Source organism: Myotis brandtii, unplaced genomic scaffold, assembly GCF_000412655.1.
Source record: "Myotis brandtii unplaced genomic scaffold, ASM41265v1 scaffold215, whole genome shotgun sequence".
In the NCBI taxonomy this organism is placed as follows: Eukaryota; Metazoa; Chordata; class Mammalia; order Chiroptera; family Vespertilionidae; genus Myotis; species Myotis brandtii.
In genome coordinates, this window is record NW_005358043.1 from 3,703,283 (window position 1) to 3,720,864 (window position 17,582).

The 17,582-nt window shown below is 38.4% G+C and overlaps 1 long non-coding RNA gene across 1 annotated transcript in view; it reads right to left on the reverse strand.

Moving 5' to 3' along the window:
• Positions 1-17,582, reverse strand: part of LOC106726028 — a 19,329-nt gene that overhangs the window by 1,283 nt on the left and 464 nt on the right. The window contains exon 2 of the long non-coding RNA XR_001362044.1: positions 15,008-15,013. This is a non-coding gene — a long non-coding RNA (uncharacterized LOC106726028). The remainder of the gene's footprint in view (positions 1-15,007; positions 15,014-17,582) is intronic.

The window sequence follows — 17,582 nt, forward strand, 5'->3', positions numbered from 1 at the left end:
CCTGCTGTGTATGTTTTCTTCTAAGATTTTTGTGGTTTCAAGCCTAACATTTAAGACTTTAATCCATTTTGAGTTTATTTTTGTGTACATTGTAAGAAGGTGGTCTAGTTTAATTTAAACTATTTTTTTGGTATATCTCTTTGGGCAAAAGAAAAAATAAACAAATGAGATTGCATCAAACTAAAAATTTTTTGCCCAGCAATGAAACCATCAATAAAATGAAAAGACAATCCACTGTAAGGGAGAACATATTTGTCAGTGATACATTTGTATTGGACATACAAATGGCCAATAGACATATGAAAAAATGCTCAATGTCACTAATTATCAGAGAAATACAAATTAAAACCACAATGAGATGTTACCCCACACCTGTCAGAATGGCTATCATCAATAAATCAATAAATAACCAATGTTGGTGAGGGTGTGGAGAAGAGGAAACCCTTGTGCACTGCTGGTGGGGATGTAGATTGGTGCAGCCACTGTGGAAAACAGTATGGGGTTACCTCAAAAGCAGTATGGAACCGCCTTATGACCCAGTGATTCCATTTCTGGGAATATGTCTGAAGAAACTTGAAACACTAATTTGAAAGAGTATATACACCCTGATGTTCATTACAGTGTTATTTACAATAGCCAAGATTTGAAAGCAGCCCAAGTGTCCATCAGTGGATAAGTGGATAAAAAAGCTGTGGTACTCTTACACAATGGAATGCTACTCAGCCATAAAAAAAAGGAAATGTTACACTTTGCAACAGCATAGATGGATCTGGAGAGCATTATGTTAAGTGAAATAAGCCAGTCAGGAAAAACAAGTATCACATGATTTCACTCATATGTGGAATCTAATGAACAAAATCAACTAGCAAACAAAACAGAAATTGATTCATAGATACAGAGAACAGACTCACAGCTGTCAGAGGGGAGGGAGGTTGTGGGGCTGGGTTAAAAAGATGAAGGCATTAAGAAAAAAAAACTACAACTCATAGACACAGACAACAGTATGGTGATTCCAGAGGGAAATGGGGTTGAGGAGGTGAAGAAGGTAAAAGTATAAATGATGATGGAAGGAGACTTGACTGGGGATGGTGAACACACAATATAATATACAGATGATGTATTATAGAATTGTAGATCTGAAACCTATATAATTTTATTAACCAATGTCACCCCAATGAATTCAGTAAAAAACAAGTAATCAAGAATACAGGAATGTTTTTAGTTAAGACTCTCCATTTTAATCATCTGAGATGTTTATTCACAATAAATATTACTTATTGTTAGTTAAATTAAATGTATGATTAACTAAATATTTGGGACATGAGGTTAAGAAGTGACATTGTCAAATGCATGCACCTTTAAGTGGCATTAATTAGCACACTACTAGGTATAGGGAAAAATCCATAGATGCACCTGAGTTTTTTCAAAGGATTTTCCTGACCATATCTACCTCATAGGAGTGTCATATTGAGATATTATTCTCTTTAATTATAGGCCAGGATACCTAGAGCTTAAAGAAGAGGTTATTTGAGGAGAGTCCCAACGTGAAATACAGAGCTAGCACAGAAACTTTAGTCTGAATCCTCATCTAGTACTTTCAGAGTAAAAGTGCTCTTTATGGTAAAAAATTATAAAATATGTTCTTTTCAGGCACAGACACTGGATTTGGCAATCTCTATGGATAGCAGCTTGATGTAATTAGCCAGGGAGAACTTTCTGGAATACCCATGTGATGTGATATATATTTACAATATGAACAAAACAAAGATGAGCGTCATTACTTTGAAGACTTACATATTGAAGTGACTTCCTGTAATCAGTGTTCTTGTTAATGTGGACAATTGATATTTTCTTAATCTTGAGAGAATGAGTAAAACATCTTAGAAACCTATTAATGCAATATTACCATTAATTTTTAACATACATCAAAGTAAAGACAGCGTGCTTACTTTGTAATTTTATCTTCAAGATGAGTCCTGTAGTCTGCCATCACCAGGCCCCAAGGTGGACCCTAGAGCTACCATAGTTGACCTTTCACTAAGTACTTGTTGCATTTTAAATAATTTACCTTTTTTTCATAATTTATACACAGACCAACATAGAGACATAAAAACATAAGGAAAAGATCTAGGTTTAAAAGATCTATGTTGAGATCAGCTGGTGCAAGAAAAACTAGAGGACTATTTGGAATTAATTTGCATTGATATTGGAAGTCTTTAGATATACATGTATACACCTTGAACAGTAGGTGTTTTTATTTTTTAAGTGTTGGTGACCAATAGAAATTCATCAACTTTTAAATTTTGTGAAGTAAGAACAATTCAAAGAAGTAGAAATAGGGAGAGAAGAAGGAGGAGGAAAATAAAACTGTCCACTACCACCCCTGTTTCATACACGATGGGACACAATCTCAGGATAAAGGACAATTGATTAAATTGGGTCAAGTTGGCTTCATGAAAAGCTCACAATTTTCTCACTATGCTGTAGATTGTGGAATTGTAATGACAGAAGGGTGTTGCTTCACACACTTGCATGGTAACAACACATGTGTGTCAGTGTCTTTATTTTATATGAGCAAATTAAAATTACATTCTAAGTAAATCTAAACATATTTTAAGATGCATGGTTGAGTTGATTCACAAAGTCTGTGTTTGTGTGTATGTGTGTGTGTGTGGGGGGGGGTTCTTTCTTCTCCCTCCCTCCCTCTCTCCTTCCTTCCCTCCCTCCCTCCTCTCCCTCTCTCTCTCTCTTCCTTCCTTCCTTCCTTCCTTCCTTCCTTCCTTCCTTCCTTCCTTCCTTCCTTCCTTTTTTCTTCTTGTTTGTTTTTCTTTGCTTGTGCTGGCCACTTGCCTTAGAGATAATGGATCTAGAAAGGTCCAATAATAATTTCTAGTAGTCACTAGAGTTTCTTGTTTATCATGTCAAAACCTTTCTGTTAAACACTAGAATCTTTTTCATTATGTTTGCACTAGAGTCATCCATAAAAATTTATTGTCTTGATATGAACCTTAGTGTTCCAGCTACTGATTTCATTAACCAGAAAAGTCAGGTCACATATTAACATTAACTAGGTAGGGGTTTAAGTGAAATTTAGGACACTTTTATTTAATAATTTTGTTCACAAGATGTAAAAGAATTTTTATGATATTTGTATCTTCACATTGCCAAGTCTCATATTATAGTTTTGCAATATATAGAATTTTGTTTTCTTATGTTTTTACTCTTGCTTCTCCAGATATGCTTATATAGGAAGAAAAATATTAAATTACCTTTTTGGAATTGGACATTGTCACTATTGGACTATCTTCTCTGTTAGTCCCTCTTATTTCATTTTCTCTGACTCTTCTCTCTAATTTTTCACTCCATTCCTTCCCCAACACATTCCTACTTCCAGAGAGACCTTCCAAAATACATCTTTGGAAATTTCAGTTTGCCTTCATTTCAGTTTAGAAGTTTTTATTTTATTTAATATCCTGGGAAGTACTTTGTAATGATGTCAATCATTTACACCCGAGTATGAATACATTCATTTGTTTTCTCTCCTGCTCCAAATATCTAGTTTATTGGGGGGCGGGGGGTGGGGAGAGGATATGAAGATAATGGATCTTGGAGAAGGGTGCTATCAAATGGGGAAAATGACAAAAGTGTGGGGAAGCTAAAAACATTGAAAATAATTTTATCTACTTCACAATTTTACCTAGGGCTGAATGTTGTCCCCAGTTAAAAAACAACAACACTCAATTAGTTAATCAGACTTACATGCAGAAAACTAGACAACTTGGAGCAGACAAAAGAGAAATGGTTGTGATTATGTTTAAAAAAAGACACATAGAAAATCTTGCTTTACATATAATGAGCATAAATACTTTCAGTAAATTATAGTGTATTAGACAGATGCATTTATTCATGTTCCTTGTATAAACCACACTAAAAGGATATTAAAGGATTAAAAAGGAACAAACCCACAAGAACAAAGAGAATGGGAGGAAATGACAACAGACAAAAGATGTCAACAAAGATTGGGAAAGTAGATGAGTGATACCTGATTTAGCAGTTTGAATGAGGTTGAAACCCAAGAGTGGGGGTGGAGAGCCAACTTCTCTCTGTGGAACTTAAAAAACCACAGGAATTTGTAGAAGCAGAAACCTCTGATAGTTGGGGCACAAAGTGGTACTGATGTTTGAAAGACTTTACAACTTGGACTCCCAGATCACTTCCCTCGCCTCATGGAGAGGGGCAGCTTACCTCTTCCCAACCCCTCAGAAGATTGGAGGTTTGTTCTAGAGAGTGTGTGGATGATTCAGAGGTGGAAAAGGAAACATTTGGGGGGAAATTATAGAACTATGTACGGTTTAGCTATGTAGATTTATGGTTATACTAATGAATCATAGAAAGTTAATTCATTATGTTCTAATTACATGGAGAGGAGGGAAAATTGTTTGGTGGGTGTAGATAGGTGAGAAATTAATTTTTTACAAAAAGAAGTAAAATATATTAAGAAAATAAAAATCAAGGGATGGGAAAATAAAGGGGTATATTGAGAAATAGTAATATAAACTAGAAGAAAGCCTAAAGGGTAGGGAGTAGCATCTCTATGGAGATTCCAGAATGGAAAGGAACACGCCTTATAAAGTTTCAACTATAACTGAAATTTTAAAAGAAGAATTTTAGGAATTATTTGTTCATGCCTTTTATAAAAGGCTTTTTCATAAAACACAGCATAGTATAAAAATAGGAAAACAAATTGTTGCTTTTAAAAAAATACTCATATTATTTTGAACTTTAACTTAACTAAGGATAAAACTAAGTAAATTATTTCAGAGTGAATCTTTTTTGGAAATGTTAGACTACTGCTTTTTTTTTCAGTCCTTTCTTGATTTTTTAAAAAAATATTTTTAATGATATCAGAGAGGAAGTGAGAGGGAGAGAGATATAGAAAAACCAATGATGAGAGATTGGAATCATTGATTGGCTGCCTCCTGCACGCCCCCCAGTAGGGATGGAGTCTGCAACCCAGGCATGTACCCTTGACTGGAATCGAAACCGGGACCCTTCAGTCTGTAGGCCGATGCTCTATCCACTGAGCCAAGCCAGCTAGGGCCAGTCCTTTCTTGATTTTATTGGTTTCTTTATTTTGTTTTTTCACATTGGTTATATTTTCTTCATCAAAAAAGAACCAAAATAGTTACTTTCCAGGTTTTGCATTTGTTAAAAATAAAGACACGTAAGAGAAATTTAGAAAATCTGAAGTTTTGTTTTGAACCTGGAAGTTGAAGAAGGCCGTAGAATTAGCATAGCTATGATAGGGGTTTTATAACTGGCTATTCTTTCCCGTTAAACTTAGATAGATTCACTAATGCTTTTCACTTAAGCAAGGTGAACAGCTTTTTTAAAAGAGGAGAATAAACAAATAAGAACAAGGAAGATCTATACTGAAGCTTCTGCTATTGATGGGATAAATTTTTGAAGTCAACATTTACTCAAAGATGTAACAGAACATATGGGTGATGGATTCCTTTACAAAGGGAAGCTGATTGCTGATGCAGGCAGTGTAAATTAAAGGAATTCTTTTCATTTATGTATAAAGAAAAAAGAATTGGAGAAGGTACAAAATGCTGATAATATTGGTATTCATATCGTCCCTAGAACGATATTGCATTTTCTAGTCAGTTTGTGAAATTGGAGTTTGAATTTTTATCTTATATTGATAAGCTGATAAAATTCTAGCCTGAAAAAAAAATGTTATCAAAACTCTTTCTCCAAATGTAAATTTACTTTAGGAAAAGGAGGGCAGGTATTTTAGATGCTAGAAGATGAGTGTGGGAATGATTGCCTTGTATGAACATCACAATATTTATTTTAAACTCTTTGGGAGAATAAACTAGGGCATTGATAAAAAAGACAATCTCTTTGGAACCTGAGTGAATGAGTTGATATAGTACCGAGGAGTCTCAATAAAACAAATGAATGTTAAAGTAAATATTCCATACAATGCACGTAATTGATGTGCTTCAAATATACCTAGTGAGTTAGTAGTGTTTATACATGAAAACACATTTTAATTCTTTTGCATGAAACATTATTTCAACTGAAATACCTGTTAGTGATTTAAGTGTTTCCTTGGTTTCTTAGGAACTCAGAGGATTAAATGTTTTGTGTACAAGTATTTGTTAGAAGGAAAGTCTGCACATCCTTGGTAGAAGCTATTTAATATGACAAGTGGGAGGCTCTTTTGTGTGTTTATACTTGATGCAACAATGATCATGCAGATAGTCTGGCATGTGGTCCGGAGACCTGAGCCAGCCCAGCCCTCTGCCGACTTGAGTGGCTTTGGGCATGCCGCTTAGCCATGTGTGTGGTATAAATCATTTCACTTGCAGCTCTAAAACTTAGCTGATAATTAATAGAAAACAATCTGGTGATTTAGGAATTATGTCAGGAGTTGATTTTTCTGAATTTAAAAATTATTAATACCTTTGGGGAGAAATTTCTGAAACTTTGCTGAGGATGAAGAGGAACTGTGTTTAGTTTCATGCTCCATATAGTAGAGGGATATTAAAATGCAATTTAGGTTCAGGACTAATGTTGAGTGTGGGTTCTGGAAGATTTATGTAATGCCAACATTGTCAAATTTTGTAAATAAAATATCCCAAATCCAAAAAGCATGATGGCAAAGGTGATATGGCTCATTTAATGATGATCTTGATTGTGATGACAGATACGCACACTTCCTGAGCTCTTACTGTATGCCAGGTACTGTGCTACAAACTTGATTTACATACATGGCATCATTTATTTTTCTCATCGTTGTAAAGGAAGATAGATAGTGGTATTTCTATTAATCTAATGAGAAAACTAAACAGTTCAGAGTTCAGTTCAACTGTAAATTATCTTCACTTTAAGGAGTTGTATTCCCTAAACTTAGTTAAAATAGTATATAGGGAAAAAAGTGTCCTTATGTATATGCCAAGTGGGAACTTTTTCCTAGCTTTATCTCCAGGTCTTTACCAAGAAGAAATTGTATTCCCTAATATAGTTATGTGAGGTGTGTTAATAACACTGTAGCTCCTTGCTCTTTCTGGGAACTCTTTGAGACTTTCATAATAGGAAGAATAGAAAAAAACAACTCTCACTTCTTCATTTTGTTCATCAAATTCTTCGCCAAGAATTACTATGGCTGCATACCTTACAGCCTTTTCAGTCTGTCTCAATTCATCTCCCAGGAAGGTGAGAATTCCTACTTAGGTTACATAGTTGCTTGGTTGTGACATTAATTTCTTGTGACTCAAAACACTGTGCCTGATATTCTTCCTCACAGAACTGCCTTTGGCATTACAGCGAGGTCTGCTCTATGATGTTCCTTTCAATTTCTCATACGTAGGTTAAACTTATCTTTTAAATTTACTTACTTGACTGCTCACAGCATTGGGAAACCTCTAAAAATGCAGGAGGTGGAGCAGAAGAAAGATTAGACAAAGTCTTCCTACCGAAAATCAGACTGTGCTCAATGAGGATGCGTTCAATATGCAGGAGGGCCGCCCCCACCTTAACTGCAGTTTTGCTTTCAGTCACCTGCATCAACCACAGTCCGAAAATATTAAATGGAAATTCCAGAAATAAACAATTGGTAAGTTTTAAATGTCATAGCCTTTCTGAGTAGCGGCACGAAATCTCGCACCATCCCACCTGGGACGTGAATCATGCCTTTGTCCGGAGTCTCCAAGCGGCATACACTCCCGGCCCCTTAGTCACTTAGTTGCCATCTTGGTTATGAGATTGACTGTTGCAATGTCACAGTGCTTGTGTTCAAGTCCCCCTTTCTTTACTAAATTATGGCCCCAAAGCACAAGAGTACTGATGCTGGCAATTCAGATATGCCAACGAGAAGCCTTAAAGTGTTCCCTTTAAGTGACAAGGTGAGTACATTATAATAAGATATTTTTGGAGAGAGACACCACATCCACATAACTTTTAGTACAGTTTATTGTTATAATTGTTCTAATTTATTATTAGTTACTAGAGGCCTGGTGCACAGATTCATGTACTGGTGGGGTCCCTCGGCCTGGCCTGTGGGGATTGGGCTCAAACCAGCTCTCTGACATCCCCCGAGGGGTCCTGGATTGCGAGAGGGCGCAGGCCAGGCTGAGGGACCCCACAGGTGCACGATCGGGGCTGGGGAGGGACCGAAGGAGGGCTCCAGGGCATGTCCGGTCATCTCACCCAGTCCCAATTGGCCAGACCCCAGCTGCAAGCTAACCTACTGGTTGGAGCATCTGCCCCCCGGTGGTCAGTGTGTGTCATAGCAACTGGTCAAACAGTCAAATGAACAGTTGGACACTTAGCATATTAGACCTTTATTATATAGAATTGTTGTTAATCTCTTACTGTCTCTAATTTATCCTGGCCAATGTTATTCAATGGTTGAGTATTGACCCATGAACCAAGAAGTCACCAGTTCAACTCCTGATCAGGGCACATTCCCGGGTTGTAGGCTCCATCCCCAGTAGGAAGTGTGCAGGAGGCAGCCAGTCAATGTTTCTCTCTCATTAGTGTTTCTCTCTTGCCCTCTCCCTTCCTCTCTCTCTAAAAATAAATAAAAACATATTTTTAAAAAGTTTAACAATTTTTTAAATATATATATATTTTTAATTTATTTCAGAGAGGAAGGGACAGAGAGATAGAAACATCAATGATGAGAGAGAATCATTGATTGGCTGCCTCCTGCATGCCCCCTACTGAGGATCAAGCCTGAAACCCAGGCATGTGCCCTTAACTGGAATCGAACCCGGAACCCTTCAGTCCACAGGCTGACGTTCTATCCACCAAGCCAAACCAGCTAGGGCAAGTTTAACAATTTAAATTTATTGCTGAATTCTGGAACTAGTGGCTATAATGATATGCTATTATATGGCTTCAACCTGCTCTGAATGGAAATAATTATATTAAGTAACATTTAGAAAGCAACAAGAAAATTGAGGTAAGCTTTTAAATCTGGTTTCATCTTAAATTCAAAGAGGTTTGAAAAAGCAGTGTGCGTCAGAGTCACCTGCCTAGAACACAGATTGCAGGTGATTCTGAGGCACATTGATTTCTTCTAAGTTCCAAAGTAATGCTGGTGCTGCTGGTACCTGGATCACACTTTGGGCACCACTCAAATTTTCCTCTTTATTTATGTCAATAATTACTTGGTGCGATTGCTGGTTTTCTTGTTTGAAATCTTCCTGGTTCTTAAAAAGTCTGCAAGAGCACTCTACCTATGGTTGGTATTTAAGTCAAGGAATTCAATGCTAAGGACTTAGGTCATTTTCAGTTACCCACTTTTGATTCTGAAATGGTGATGAGGCATGGTTCTGTTACATCAGTGCCTGTCACTATGGAAACTACATGTTTGGTCACTCAACTAATGTCAGATGGATTACTATTTAATATATCATAATGTTTAGCCCTGTTTTCCAACTGCATTTGCTAATGATGGCAATATTTATTTTTTAAAGTATTTGATCATGTGCATGCTTAGCTATATTGATATGTTATCCTAAAACTTAATTTAGCCACTAACACAGAAACATTTACTAGATTCATCATGAGTAACTAACAAATTAATGTAGGTGAAAGAAGTAATTAATTAGCTCTAATTTTCACAATAAAGATCATTAGCATTAAATGAGAATTAATAATTTCATACGACATGAAAATATATTGCCCCAAGCCAAAAAGTGTATAACCATAGTACTGCAAATTAATACTTAAAATTAATGTGTAAAATTTTTACATGTTGTTAGATTATCTGTAATTTTTTTTCTTAAAAAATATTTTTATTGATTTTTAGAGAGGGAGGAAGGGAGAGAGATAGAAACATCTATGAGAGAGGAAGTCATCAATTGGCTGCCCCCTGCACAGCCCCTACTGGAGATTAAGCACACAATCTGGGCATGTGCCCTGACCAGGAATCAAACCGGTGACCTCCTGGTTCCTGGGTCAATGCTCAACTGCTGAGCCACATCAGTAGGGCTGATCTGTAATATTTTTATGTTATACTTCTAGGTCCAATGAAATGTATGTTAGGATTATGTAATTTCAGTGTAGTTATTACAATTGACCTGACTTGAGATTCTGTCTTCCTGTGAAATGCTGGTCCTCTTTTCCTGGCTAACTCTACTTCAGTTTAAATACTGCTTCCTCTGAAACGCTTTCTCTGATCCCCTACTGCCATCCATCCCCTGAATCTCTCTCATGGTATTGTAAATTAATACTTACCTATCGAAAACTTGCTGTGATTAGTAAAAATATACTTATGTGTATGTTTTTATGTGGTTAATACTTCTCTTTCTATTTGATTACAAGTGCCATGAAGGACAAAGAACACAGGTCCATGATTTTATGACTGAAGAATGCCAGTGTGAAGGACACTGGATAGCCCCAAAGTCTAATTTTTCTCTATTAGCTGTAAATATATCAAGGATACATCAGGTCTAATAAACTTGAAAGTTTCTACAGCCAACATAGGAATCCTCTTAAAAGTCTTAGGCTTGTTGCCTAATGTAACTCCAGACTTTGACCTCAAAAAAGTAGTTAGATAAAACCAAATACTTATCCAGTTAGCATCATCTATGATTGATTGTGGTATTGAATGAAGATCAGTTTTTCTCTCTTAGCTATCATTCTTATGAACAGAACAGTAAAACTAAAAATGAACCCACATCACCTCAATTGGGACATTGGATCAAGGGAATCTCTGAAGGATCAAAAATTGTTATCTGTACTTTTGATAGCAGTTGACACTGCCCTGTGTGATCTTCCATGGTGCCCTGTTTTAGCAGAGTTATTCCATGAAGATTCTTTATTTTCAAAAGTAACTTAACTTTTACAAAATGCCCTCAGGCTAAAATCCATAAGGAGACAGAGAAAATGGCCCCTCAATTTAGTTCAAGAGTATCACCATTTTATTTATTTATTTATTTATTTATTTATTCAATAACAACTCTACTGAGATATAATTCATATGCCATGAAATTCATCCTTTTGAAGCATATAATTTGGTGTTCTTTATATGCACAAAGTTGTGCAACTACTGTCACAATCATTTTATAACATTTTCAACACTGCAGAAAGAAACCCCATGTACTTTAGCTGTCACTCTTCATCCTCCTCCTTCAGCCCCTGACAACAATTCATCTACTTTCTATCTCTGTGGATTTGCCTATTCTGGATATATCATATAAGTGGTATCATACCATATGTGACCTTTTTGTGACTGACATCTTTTACTTAGCATAGTGAGAGCATCACCATTCTAAATGGTGCTAATTGCATTATGAAATGTGGACATTGATACTTTATTAGGACATAGAACCCTGCATCCTAATATGACAGAGCATCATTTCTGCTCACCTCCAGGCTCTCTTCCTCCTTACATCTTACATAGTGTTCCATTTTGCCTTCCTGAAATATAGCTATGATCATACCATGCCTCCTCCTACCCACTGAACCTTCAGAGTCTCCTGGCTTCTGAATCAAATCCAAATCCTTAAGATATTACCTTTGAGACCTTAGCCAACATTTCCAACCTTAAGATCCTCTATTCGCTTCAATAAATCCTGCCCTTGGATCAACTGAATACTTGCTTTCTCTTACCTACAATCTGTATTTTCCCAACTATAGCATTGCTCTTTTTGTTGGTGATAGCTGTCTACTTTATCTCTATACTAGAGGCTCGGTGCATGAAATTCATGCATGGGAAGGGTCCCTAGGCCTGGCCAGCGATCAGGGCTGATCTGTGGGGTGACTGGCGGGGCCATCCTGCATTGAGTGTCTGCCCCTTGGTGGGCAGTGCACATCATAGCGACCAGTTGTTCTGCAGTTTGATCAATTTGCATATTAGGGTTTTATTATATAGGATTCCAAATCCTACCACGCTTCAATGACTAGTTTAGTTGTCTTGTCCTTTATGGAGCCTTTCTAAGTACCCAAGACTTGCTGCTGTCGCCCCAGTCCCCACCCCCATCTGGAATAGCATTTTGTGTCCTGTCTTATGACTTTCTACCCTATCTTATGCTTATTAATATTCATTACTTATATGTATATCTAACTTCCCTTATTTGGAAAAATGATCACTGAGAGGTGAATTTCTATTTCATTTTCTTATTTCCCAAAGTGCTTTGTATAGTTCTAGTTTGGCAAGATGTTACAGCACATGCCACCCCACAATATGGCACTTTGGCATATGGATTATTTTGAGCTGAAGGCACTTGAGAAGCAGCAGCTGTAGGAAGGGTTCTCTGCCCTCCTTTATACATAAGAACAAGGCATAAATTTCCTGGGATAAAGGTGCCCTCCCTGTAGCAGAAAGAGAACATTCTTATCACCCAAGACAGGGAATCAATGCTGAGATGAATCTGTACCGAAAAATAATCCTTATCTTCCATTAGTTTCCCTCATTTACTTCCTAGTCACTTTCCCACAGTGTACTGCCCTTCACCCAACCCCTTTTTCTTTGTCTCATCAGGCCTCCACAATTTCTCACTCTTTGTTACAGTGGCGTGTGTATAAGCTCTCAGGCCTATCCACTTCTTTTCATATTTATGTCTTTCATATGGAGGCCTCTGTGTACACATAGAAATAGTAACATCAAATAAAATGTGTATGCTTTCCCCCCTTTAATCCGTCTTTTGTCAGTTTAATTCTCAGGCCCAGCCACAGGACCTAAGAGAATAGAGAAAAAGTCCTGCCCTGCACAAACATTTTATAACCAAGACATTTCTCCTTTCCTTAAAGCCTGGAGGACCCTGGAGTGAGTGAGTCTCTGTGTGTGTGTGCGTGCGTGTGTGCGTGCATGCGTGCGTGTGTGTGTGTGTGTGTGTGTGTGTGTGTGTGTTGCTTGTGAAGAAGTCTTGATGATAAGGTCCCTAAGTCTGTTAGGGGAGGATTTTCTGCTGGTACCTGTGCAATTGTTATAATTTGCTGAGGGACTGAGATTGGGTATTCACCCTTCAGACCTATCTGTTGTTTTTCACAGCCTCAGTGGTCACTTTCCATGACTTGCTATCACCGTAGTTAAGTTGTAATGTTACCTTCCAGAGTAACAGTTCTGCATTTCCCATTATATGCTGAACTTGGATGTCCTGTTAATAACTTAAATTCAACATCTTTAATAGTGCACTCATTATTTCCTGTTCCTTATCTCCTAACCTATTTCTCTAGACTTTCCAAACTCAGGACTCCGTTATTCTCACTGTGTACCTACTGCTGTCCGTACTACGCTCTACTGTCAGATTAGTTACACTCCAAATCATGAATCATATTATCTTTGTTCAACAACTTTCTTTTGTACTGATTAATATTCATACGTCCAGCCTAGACTTCAAGTTCCTTGACCAGGAGAGAATCACTATGACATTAGCAATACATAGCCGAGTCTACCTGGCCAGAATGAAGCAGATCAATAGGGTGGTTGTCTAATAACTTCTAGGACATTTGAGAAAACTTGATGAGGCAGGCCAGACACAGCCATCACACTGGCTTTTGTCTCTGTCATAAGCTGACCATGATCAAAACAAAAACAAGAGTGTTCTGACTTTTGTAATGCTTGATAGTTTAGTATACTGGTAAATATTTAAGTTCCACACCATGTCAACTCAGCACACTATTAGCAAACTTTTTTAAAAAGTCTTACATATGCAGAAAAAGAGTAAAATGGAAATCCAAGACAACTTTTTTGCTCAAGAATAAACTGATGGCTTGTGTGTGGTGAGGGGGGTATTGAGGGAGGAGGGGGAAAGCAGACTATCAAAAAGCTGTTTCTGAGAGTTCTTTTTCTTCATATAATTTACTTTAGTTTTTTGTATTTATCAAATCCACAAAAAATTATTGAGCTCCACTTTACTTTGCCTGAGGAATCATGGCTTTCGTCAGATACTGAATAATCATTAGGAAAAAATTTTAAACATGGTCTGAAGTAGAAAAAAAATCCTATAAGGCTCACACTTAGTTTTTACCCCTGCATTCACCCATCCCCAATAATTGAACAAAGAGTGTGAAAATATTGAAATGCTTTATTTTGTTCTCATGCATGTAAGCCTCACATATATATCATTTCAAGATCCTATCCATTTGAGATTAATTTTATAAAAGAAGAGTCAGACTTATGTGTTATGGGTTGTGACCTAAGATGTAGCTTCTTAATCAGATAGCTCTCCTATTACTAAATTGTGTTGCCTATTGATGTGAAAATGAATTATTCAGCATTTGCAAATTTTCAGTTTACAATAAAAGGGGGACCTCACTAAATAATATCTGTTTTGGGTTTGTTGATTTTATTCCATCAATCTATTATATTTAGGAATGGCTATTCTTTCAATTTGTTCTCTACAAAAAAGAGAGAGCCCTGACTGGGTGGCTCAGTTGGTTGGAGTGACGTCCCATATACCAACAGGTTGTGGGTTTGATCCCGGTCAGGGCACATACCTAGGTTGTGGTTCAGTCGCTGGTCTGGGCATGTATGGGACATAACCAACCCGTGTTTCTCTCTCTACCCTTTCTTCTCTCTCTCAAAATCAATTTAAAACATATCCTCAGTGAGGACTAAAGAAAAAGAGAGAAAAATACTATATACGTATTTATCTTATCTGAAATTCTTTAGCTTGAATCCTCTCTTAGCACACAACAAGGCCCTGTGTTGTGCCTACCTGAGTACAGAATATTACAAAGTCACCCTGCACTTTCTCCCTGTTGCAAAAGAGGAGGAGCTATTGGACCAGGAGCCCAGACCCCTGCTGACAACAGCTTTTCTCTTTTGCACAAGTTCTCTTTTCTGAACCTAGAACTCTGGACGAGGTTCAGAAAATTTTTATTCTAGTTCTAGCTCTGCTTCCAACTCAGTGTGCTTACTTGTGTTTATTATGTTTTCCATAATGTAACAAACATCCTAAAACTCATGTAAAACAAAACCCCAATCTTAACCACATGGCTTCCTCCCCATCTCATATAACCTTCCCTGACCTCTCGTAACCCTGGCCTTCCCTGGCCTCATTTAACCCTTGACTTGAATCCTGTGTTCATACTTTCCTTTTTTTCTCCCTTTTTTATATGGTTACCTTATTGCATGTATGGTTTTTTTTTTTTTGAAGACTTTTTCTGATTTAGTTGTTTTTAACCTTACAAGGGCACCAGTCTACCTCCAGACTTATCTTTTGTGTACAAATGAGTTGTGATTGTTTAATCCATTTTGAGATAGGTTTTTCTGGCACTTGTAACATAAAGACTCATAACTGCTTCAGTGACCAGGCTTAACTGGAAATGAGGGACATGGTCTCTTTGCACATTTGCTTAAATGAGCCAAAAGTTTTTACAGATGGCCTGCAGCAACATTCTTATGCATCCACGCTGCTCATACAGAAATGATGGAAGGGCATTCTCCTGCCATCTCCTAGACAGGGCTTTCATTGGCTACTGTCTCAGTGGTAACCTTGTCTTAATTTATGGACTTTCCTCACTATTTCTAAATTTAAGGGTTAGATTTAAAGATGGTAGGAGTGAAGGGGAGCAAACTAACTCTCTCACTGCAACAGAAACTTGCCCCCTTCTTTTTTCATTTTATATTCAGGGAAGATGGGGAACAGCATGAAATTCCTTTGTCTTTTTTCTAAGGAGATTTTTGTTTGGTTTGAAGATGTGGCTTAGCTATTGATGTCAAGAAAGACAATTGAATTCTTCTATGATGGATTCGCTGATATCAGAATATAGAGCTAGGTGAACTGGCAGGCTAATTAGGGTGGCAGTTTTCATATTCTAACCCACAGTAAACTAATTAATTAACTTATTTACTCAGCAGACATTTATTGAAAATCCAGCATGTAACAGTGTTTAAAAATGTACCTGGGATTTGTTTTTACCAGGTGTGATAAGACACACAGACAGAAAATAATTGTCATGAAGGAAAACATTCACACAGATCCCTAGAATCAGGTGAAATGGCACAGCACACCATGTAGGGCCACCAGGGCAGCACCAGGGCCCGTCAAGAGTCAGGGGGAATGAGGGGAAAACATGGGCAAGAGCCTTTACAGTGGTTTCTGCAGAAGGAACTAACGAGGTAGGGTAAGGAGGTTTCGGGTTAGCTAGTTTGGGCTCTGGGGAATAGGGGCTGTTTCTAGTTGTCTGTTACCTGGCCCTGAGGTAATTAGGGCAGGATAATAATTGTGTGGAGTGTAAGAGCACTGTGAGAACCTAATAAAAGAGGTGGTTGTATGTATGGATTATGGATTGGTTGGTTTGAATATGAAAGATATGCTTGCATGCCCAGCTGATGTGGTTCAGTTGTTGAGTGTCAACCTATGAACCAAGAGGTCACGGTTTGATTCCAGGTCAGGGCACGTGCTCTGATTGTGGGCTCAATCCCCAGCAGGGGGCGTGCAGGAAGTAGCCAATCAATGATTCTTTCTCATCATTGATGTTTCTATCTCTCTCCCTCTCCCTTCCTCTTTGTAATCAATAAATATATATATACACACTAGAGGCCCAGTGCACAAAATTCATGCACTGGAGGGGGAATCCCTCAGCCCAGCCTGCCCCCTCTCACAGTCCTGGAGCCCTCAGGGGATGTCCTACTGACAGCTTAGGCCCACTCCCCGGTGAGCTAAGCTGCAGTCTGGCCTCCCTCTGCAGGAGGCAACATGGCTGATCAGGGGAAGGCGCTGCCCTCATCACCCTGCTGCTGCTGCTGCCACTGCCGGCTGCCACAGCTGCCAAGGTGTTTTCATCAACATGGACTCCAGTCCTTTCACCACGAAAAAATGACAACTTTCTTTAGGCATTTCAAGATGTCTCTTTCATAGGATATGACATTTCTTTCTTTTTCTTTATCCTCACTTGAGGATGTTTTTCCATTGATTTTAAGAGAGCATGGAAGAGAGAGGGAAAGACAGAGAGAAATATCAATGTGAGAGGGACACTTTGATTGGTTGCCTCCTGCATGAGCCCTGACCTGGGCCCCAGCCAGGGAGGAACCTGCAACCTAGGAACATGCCCTTGACCAGAATCAAACCCAGACCCTGCAGACGGCAGGCCAAGGCTCTATCCACTGAGCCAAACCAGCTAGGACAGGATATGACATTTCTTAACCCCTCCAGCAGCAGACATTCATTTTTTCCTCCAGGAGTGAGGTGGAAAAACCCTAGATTACCTTCTTGGATTCTTATTACCCAAGTTACCAAGAAAACTGTAAGTGGCATACAGGGAGCTTAGCCAGTGAGTGGTCAGAAAAGGTGTTTCCTCTGCAGCTCACATGCAGAGGCAGGACTGCTGGTGCTCCGTGGCTGGCAGGCCCTCTCCTCTCCAGGCCTTCCCTCGGCCGCAGTGGCTGCAGGCGGTCCCGCCCTCTCCTCTCTGGGCCTTCTCTCGGCCGGGGCGGCTTGGGCAGGCCCCCCATCTCTGTCTCTGTCTCCGCTCTGGGCCTCACCTGTGCGCGCAGCCTTCTCCTGACCAGTTGTGACTGTTACGGTGTCCCGGCTAATTTGCATATTATTTACTTATTTATATAGATAGATAGAGATAGAGATAGAGATAGAGATAGAGATAGAGATAGA